Source organism: Belonocnema kinseyi, chromosome 9 (assembly GCF_010883055.1).
Source record: "Belonocnema kinseyi isolate 2016_QV_RU_SX_M_011 chromosome 9, B_treatae_v1, whole genome shotgun sequence".
NCBI classification, from domain to species: domain Eukaryota; kingdom Metazoa; phylum Arthropoda; class Insecta; order Hymenoptera; family Cynipidae; genus Belonocnema; species Belonocnema kinseyi.
In genome coordinates this window covers 35,333,326-35,340,941 of record NC_046665.1, presented here as the reverse complement: position 1 = coordinate 35,340,941, position 7,616 = coordinate 35,333,326, and positions in this window count along the sequence as shown.

The following is a 7,616-nucleotide window of genomic DNA, read 5'->3' as shown; positions in this document are numbered from 1 at the left end:
AGAGAAATAGGTACCTACAGTATTGAAGACTTCTGTACATATTAGCATTATCTTTCTGTACAAAAATATTAAAGAACAAATAAAGATTTTTACAATACAATACAATACTTCTCGGGGCAGCTACCCTGCAATCTTCCAGCCCGACTGGAACAGCTGGTTCCCACGGCGAAAGCAAAGTTCGGCATAATCCAGGTCCACTGGGTAAGCCATTCTTGCCGTCGGAATCACCCTCTTTGTTTTTTTATTTACCTGCCCGTTGGGCATTTGCTTTTTTGTCACCTCCTCAAGTGAGTACTTGCTTTCATTTTTGTTTTTTAATGTTTTGATTGTTGATCTGCTCACTTCTCCTGAACGACTCTTCGCGTCGCGTCACGGAAAAGGGTTTGACTTGTAGTGGAAGTAGTGTTTGCATAGTCGTTTTATTAAAGGATTTGTTTGCCTTTATTTTGCCTTTCAGTGGAAGCTCGCAGTGAGGTTTCTCGGTGGCGTCGAGGTCGCGTCCACAAAATTAAACGCTTAATGGTCAAACATAAAATCAACGCCGCATTCGGAGAGCAACTCATCCACGAGGCGAATCTGGCCGCACATTATTGGGCCAGTACCACGCCATCGGACCCTGACCGTGCATTGATAGTCTCCGTCACCTGCAATTTGCCACCGGATAGGCTTACTTTACGCCGGCAGGCCCAAAATTCTCGGATCGCTGCTTCGCCGGATTTCCGCGATTGCCAGTCGGTCTATTCAGAGATCTTCTCATTCTTGCCTGATCGTGAACGGGATGCGCTCTCCCGGCACATACAGGAATTAACCATACGTGAAGGAAGTTCAAGCCCCGAATCGCGGAGTAACGCGCTCGGACCTGTAAGTAGTAATACGCCGCGACCCAGGGACGGCTTGTCCTCCGTTCAGAGTCCCTCCGCCGCGGAAACTATTGAGGAGATTAACTCCCTTCTCCGTCTGTTCGAAAAACAGTACCCAGGTTAGGAAATATTATAACACACACTTAGGTTCCGAAAACGGTATTCCGCTCCAAGACTGTGAAACAAGCCAAATTAACAATGTAAATCCCATAATGTAGAAGCCGTGATCGATCGAAATTCTATGGTAAGATACTGTATAGCGACCTATACGCCGGATCTCAATTTTATATTTGTTGATTATAATACATTCCATTTGTTTCTTCCTTTACTCCATATGTTTTAAGAATAAATGCTTATAATATTATATCAAGTATCCTCCTTGCCTACACCTGACCCATCTCGAGTCTAGAATAAGTTGTAATCTTAAAAAATAAAATAACATAATAATAAAATAAAAAGAGAAATACAAGATAAGATGTCTCTACACCGTACGCCTTCCGGAAGGCGATCGACGGGCGATCCTAGAGACCTATCCTCCGGCCGCAGACTGGAGCGACGGCTTGATGACGCCCGGCGAACTCTTAACGAGAAAACCCCCGCTGGAAGTCATACTTGTCCGGTGAGGGGCGAAGTTTATTACAATATAGAAAAGGAATTAACAACATTTTAAATTTACCGCGACATAGATAACGTTAAATTCTTCCTTATCGACTATCAAAACTAAATTATAAATTGTCGACATCCGAGTTGGACGTCACAGTATTAAATTCGTGATAAAATTTTTTTTTTACATGAAGTACATATACATCAACACATCATTAATTTAATATAATCTTAAAAGTTATTTGAACGTATACTAATTTATAAACAATTCTTTCGAGTGTAGATTAGAATATAATTGAAGTATGATAATAAATATAATATATAATAATGACTTAAAAGGCGCTTATAAGTTGTAACCACTGTTCGTAATAGTTTATCGGAAAATAGGCACTTATAGCTACACTTTTGTCTATATTGTTAAATTTTGCTTTCACTCTCTTCAAGCTTACGGCTTTCCATGGGATATTTGGAATCCTCATGGAAATCGTCTGTCTCGTAATTTTAGCCGTATGTTAATTTAATATTTAAAATCCTCAAATTAATTAAGAAACTAGGCATGTCAAATACCTAGTAATTTCCCGTAAAAAGCTACGTAAATTACCTAGAGTATTTTACTTAGCCATCCATGGCAGGTAATGAGATTTAGGGTAGCCTGCATGCAGAAAAACCGTAAGAATGAGAGAGATAGATAATGGTCCATCTATTTCACTCTTATGGGTTTTTCTGCATGTAGGCTACTTCAGTGCTCGTAACGAGTGCCCGAACTCTTCTGCGCATGCGTCGATCTCGCTCTCTGATTCGTTGCTGTTCGCGCGCAATTTGAAATGCTAAAAATAACATTTTTATCGTTTAATATGAATAATATCATTTTAACTTATATAAGTGTTTATTAGACCGATATTAATGAATCTTGATAAAAATGTATTAAGTTCATACTGTGTTATAGTTGTCCTTACAAAATATATAAATTTTTGTCTTAATTAATATAATTCTATTGAAAAACAAGATTGTCAATGCATTTTAATAAACTTTAAATAACAAAATTTTCGAATAATGAAAAATATGCAAGAAAAATACAAGTGAGTACGAAAGGATATTTTTTAGTTACACAGTATACACTTAATAAATTTTTATTTTTATCAAGATTCATTAATATCGGTCTAATAAATATTTATATAAGTTAAAATGACAATATTCATAATAAAAAATAAAAATGTTATTTTTTAGCAGTACAAATTGAGCGAGAACAGCAACGAATGAAAGACCGAGCGCGACGCATGCGTAGAAGAGTTCAGGACACTCGTTACGAGAACTGGGCTACCTGCGTGCAGAGTAGAGTTGGGTCGCGGCAATATTCTCCGTAATTTTAGCAGGAAAATCACCGTCATTACCGGTGTTGTTGATCATTTTCATGGAGAATATACATCTTAATGCAAATCGTTGATTTATAAATAAGTGACATGTGCTTTCAAAGGCAAAGAAAATGTTCCTATAAAAATAATATAGGATTAAAATAGACTGAATTTGAATGGAATTTGTATAGACTGAATTCGGAAATTACTATTTTATTTCAGAAGAAAATTGGACTATTTGGTCCTTTTCAAGGTCCGTGCGACGGTCATATAATGTTCCATTAGTATTCGTCACGTGTCGGGCGGGCAGAGTTATTTACAGTGTTAGCCGTCGCTAATCCGACTCCCTTTTTAAATTTCTCTTCAAATTATTAACACTTTTTTTAATTTAATGAATTTTCTCATTATACTTATTTATAATTATAATTTATATGCTATTATACCTTTTTTTAGTTGAATTCAAAAAAGTTGTCTTTTTTGACGTATCTCATTCCATTTACGAGAAACGTCGTATTAATTCCAATTTTAAGCATTTAAAAAAAAAATTAGATATCTGAAATCATCAAAACCCGTAGATTCCGAATTATTATGTTTTAGACTGCTAACTTTGAAATTTAAAAAAATCTACTACTAAATTTTAATCTGAAAGCTTAACAAAGGACCCTTAAGTGTCGGCTACTCTATTGATATAGCCCCTCTGCTTGTTATTTATGATCGAATTCATATTTCAATTTCAGCCTCTCTGCTTTTTATTTATGATCGTATTTCTATTTCAATTTCGGAAAGGACATTTTGGCAAATGCCCGACTCGCACTAAGACCAGCATTCAGCGCGTTACCCCTCGCTTGTTTTTTCTCGCCTGGGATTATATCTTCGAAGGCTGGCGTACCTGAGATATTTAAGGATTCCCCACAATAAAATTAAGATGTTGTCCCTTTTTGGTTCCATTTTAGAAATTCCCTATGGAGTTTATAACTCTAAAATTCAAAGATTACAAAAAATTTTTGGTAAGATTGAAAATGTTTCAACTTTATTTATGTATTATTCGTCTTTTTAGTTAGAAAATTATATATACACATGTATATATCTGACGTATATAAAAATGTATATAGTATACTTTAGAATATTTCTTGGTAAAAAACTAATTTACTTAGTTCAAAATTAATTTCTTCTGAGAATAATGTAACTAGTTTGTGGAAAATTAGTTCTGTTTGGGTTGAAACTTAATTTTCTTGGACGAAAATTCAATTTTGTAGTTAAAAATTAATTTTGTTGCAAATTTAAATATTTTCAGTTTGAAAAGTCCCTTTTTTCAAAAATTGATTTTTAAACTTTTAGTTAAACTATTGTATTGATCTTTGCACTTTTTTTAGTTGAAAATTCTATTATTTGGTTAAAAATTCGTGTATTAAAAAGTCTTGTTTCTTGGTAGAAGATTATTTTTTTTAGTGGAAACTTCACATAAATATTTATATTCAACTATTTAATTAAAAATTAAACTATTTCCTTGAATCGACAATATATATTTTTATTGAAAATTAATATTTAAGAAGATTTCAAAAGATTACCAAAATTTTATCGAAAAATCAGAAACTTTTAAGATGCAGAATTAATTGACAGCTTATGGGAAAATTTTCAAAGATTTTTTTCTTTTATAAATGATTTTTTACAGAATTCCTCAAAATAGTTTAAAACCAAAAACAAATTTGGAAAAATAAATAAAAATTGAACAATTATCATTTTAGAAAAAAAAAATCGACTAGGTTAAAAGATATTTTGAAGTTTTGAGATTCAAAACTAATTTAAATAGTTTAAAAAAATATATATTTTTGAAGATCTTGAAATAATATTTTGACGTTTTTTAATTATTTTTAAACTCTTCAGATAATAACAAAATAGACTTGAGATTCCTGTAAAAATTTTTAATGATTGTTCATTAAAAAAAAATAATTTTAAATGAATATTTAACAAGATTTCAAAAAAAATTTTGATGTATAAATAATAATTGAACAATGATTGATTTGTGGCAACTCAAAATAAAAAGGATTTAACTTCTAATTTAAAAAGTTTTCATGACAAAAATTGTAATATTTTAAGTCTTAATGCTTTTCACTGAAAATTACTTAAAATGATTTAATTTAAAAAAATCCAGATTGGTTGTTTCATTGTTCAATTTAGAGCATTGAAATTTATAGCGTGCATTCTTTTTTGAACATTCGATGTGTACAATTTATGAAACTTTAAATTTATTTATTTTAAAATTAAATTTAATGTTAAAAATGACTGTTTTTTTAAAATTAATTTTAAGAGTATATTTAAAAAGATTTAAAAAGATTTCGAAAATTGTCAGAAAACAATATGGAAGATTTCAACAGCTTATTTTAATTTTGCAGGATTTATTAAAAGTCTTATGGAAAACTCGAATGTAATAAAAAGTTGTTAAGAAGTTTCAAAAGAATGAAAAATGATTAAAAAATAAAAAAATATTCCATAACATTTTAAAAACGCTTTGATTATTTTGGTGATTAAACGTAATTCTGATATTAATATGTACATTGAATCAACCTAGTAATAGTTGTACAATGTTTTGAAATTGAAAGTAATAAGGTTTATGAATTTTAAACTGAAAACGTTAAAAAAAGTGAATAATATGTAAGATAGTAACATTGGCCAATTTTTAAATCAGTACCGTGTAAATTTGATAAATTTCAAATTCTGTGTGTAAATTTAATTTCTTTAAATTCTTTATATGGTAAAATTATTTTATTTCAAATTAAAAGAATTAATAGTGCCATCAATTTAAATTCTTAGAAAACGTTTCCACGAAAATTATTGCAGATTGATATATAAGAAGTTGCAGTCAAATCTCAATTTTAAAACGTTAAAAATGGTAAAATTTTCTAAGTTTTCAATTTCTAGTTTCTTCAGAACATAATAAATTTAAATGCTAAGCTTTCCAAATTAGAGTAATATATAGACATTTTATGAATGAGCATTGCGAATACAAAGGGATTATAAGAACAATGAATATTAATATAAAAGTCTCAGGTATGCCTGTCTATAATCCGACGCGAGATATACAATATCTTTGGATATACTGGGTAGTGACAAGTGAAGGGTATCAATGGTGGGGGTACACTTAAGGAGGTATCAGTGCGAGTCGGACTATGACCGACATTTTAAAGCCTTTAAAACATTTAAAAGAACTACCTGGACCTTTGAATATGGGCAGTCGTTATTTCCTCGACGGCTACCTGCCTACCCTTCCCCTTCCAGTGTGCAGCGACACTACCCTCACTGGGTTCGAAGTTGCTGCAGGCTCTCGATGCTATGTCCCCTGTGGAGATAATCCCTTTGTCTTACAACTTATATCTATTTCTATATGAAGTAAATCATTATGTCCAAGAAAATCATTAAAATATAGAAAGTTAGGTTAATTCCAATCTAATAAAGTATAAATATGACATATGAACATTTCTTGGACGATAAATGATACAATTTTCCACTTTTAAGTTATGGTGGATTAATAATTGTTTTAAGTTCACAAAAGTAAGTGTTTGAACAAGTTATTAAAAAATATTTCTGTGTTGAAATGTTGTCACAGGCTTATACTGCCCAACATGTCGAAGGCATTTTCAATTAGAGTTGGATTTTTTATTTAATCATTTTTGCACGGGGCTGTCCCGGTATATATCATCAAGTCACGGACGCATTTTTATAATGCAATCAAGTGATTTGATGAGAGCAGTCTGCCCAGACATATTGGACAAAGCCTGGTTTTACCCCATTATTGACGGACTGGGTTGCAGTCAAGTACACGATGGGGGGGACCTACAGCTTAAGGTGGGTTCGGAACCACCAGAACCTTAGTAAAGGTGCATTGAAAAATTTCTAGAGGTACCGGCTCAGGGATCGAATTCCGGACCTCTAAGGTGAACTCCGAGTGTCTGACCAACTGAGCCACTGAGGCAAGTTATTATTATTATTATTTATAAAAATACCATTTTGCAATAATTCTCGTATGTTGCAGTTTTTTCTAAAAATGTTCACTTTTGGTCCACTTTTAAATTGTAATGAGATAATAATTAACTTAAGGTAACAAACGTAAGTAATTCAGGAAGATATTATTTTTTAGAAATTTTTGATGTACGTTGTTCGCTTTAGGGTCAGGTGACTTGATATCAATTAAGTTGTCTCACACGTTTCAGCCCACAATCGTGGCACTCGTCATTGAGTTTTAATCAATCTTTGAAAAGTACAATTTTCAACAGCTTTACCAACGTAAAAAAAAATAATAGAAAATTCACTTTGACTCACTCCACAAACTCAATGGGAAGCTTATGCAAATTCAATATTCCCCTGCCGAATGAAATCTCTGAGTTTTCTTTAGCGAAATAGCCTGGCCCATTTGAATCTGTAAACAAAGTCGATTTGAAACAAAATAGTCTCGGAGATAGTTTGAGGCATTTGGGTTCTTTTCAAGATCCTTTTAGTGGTTCTTTTAAGAGTTTTAAGAGTCGTGCGACGGTAATATAATGTTCCTTTTGTATTCGTCACGTACCGGGCGGGCAGAGTTATTTACAGTAGTTGGTCGTGGCTAATCCGTTCTCCCTTTTTAAATTTCTCTTCAAATTATGAACACTTTTTTTTAATTGATGAATTTTCTCATTATACTTATTTATAATTATAACTCATATACTTGTTATGCCGAAAGTAGTCAAGTTGGTTTTTTAAAAATGAGTCATACCGAATCACTCGGTATGGCGACTTTATTCAATGGTAAATTACAGATGTAACTTAT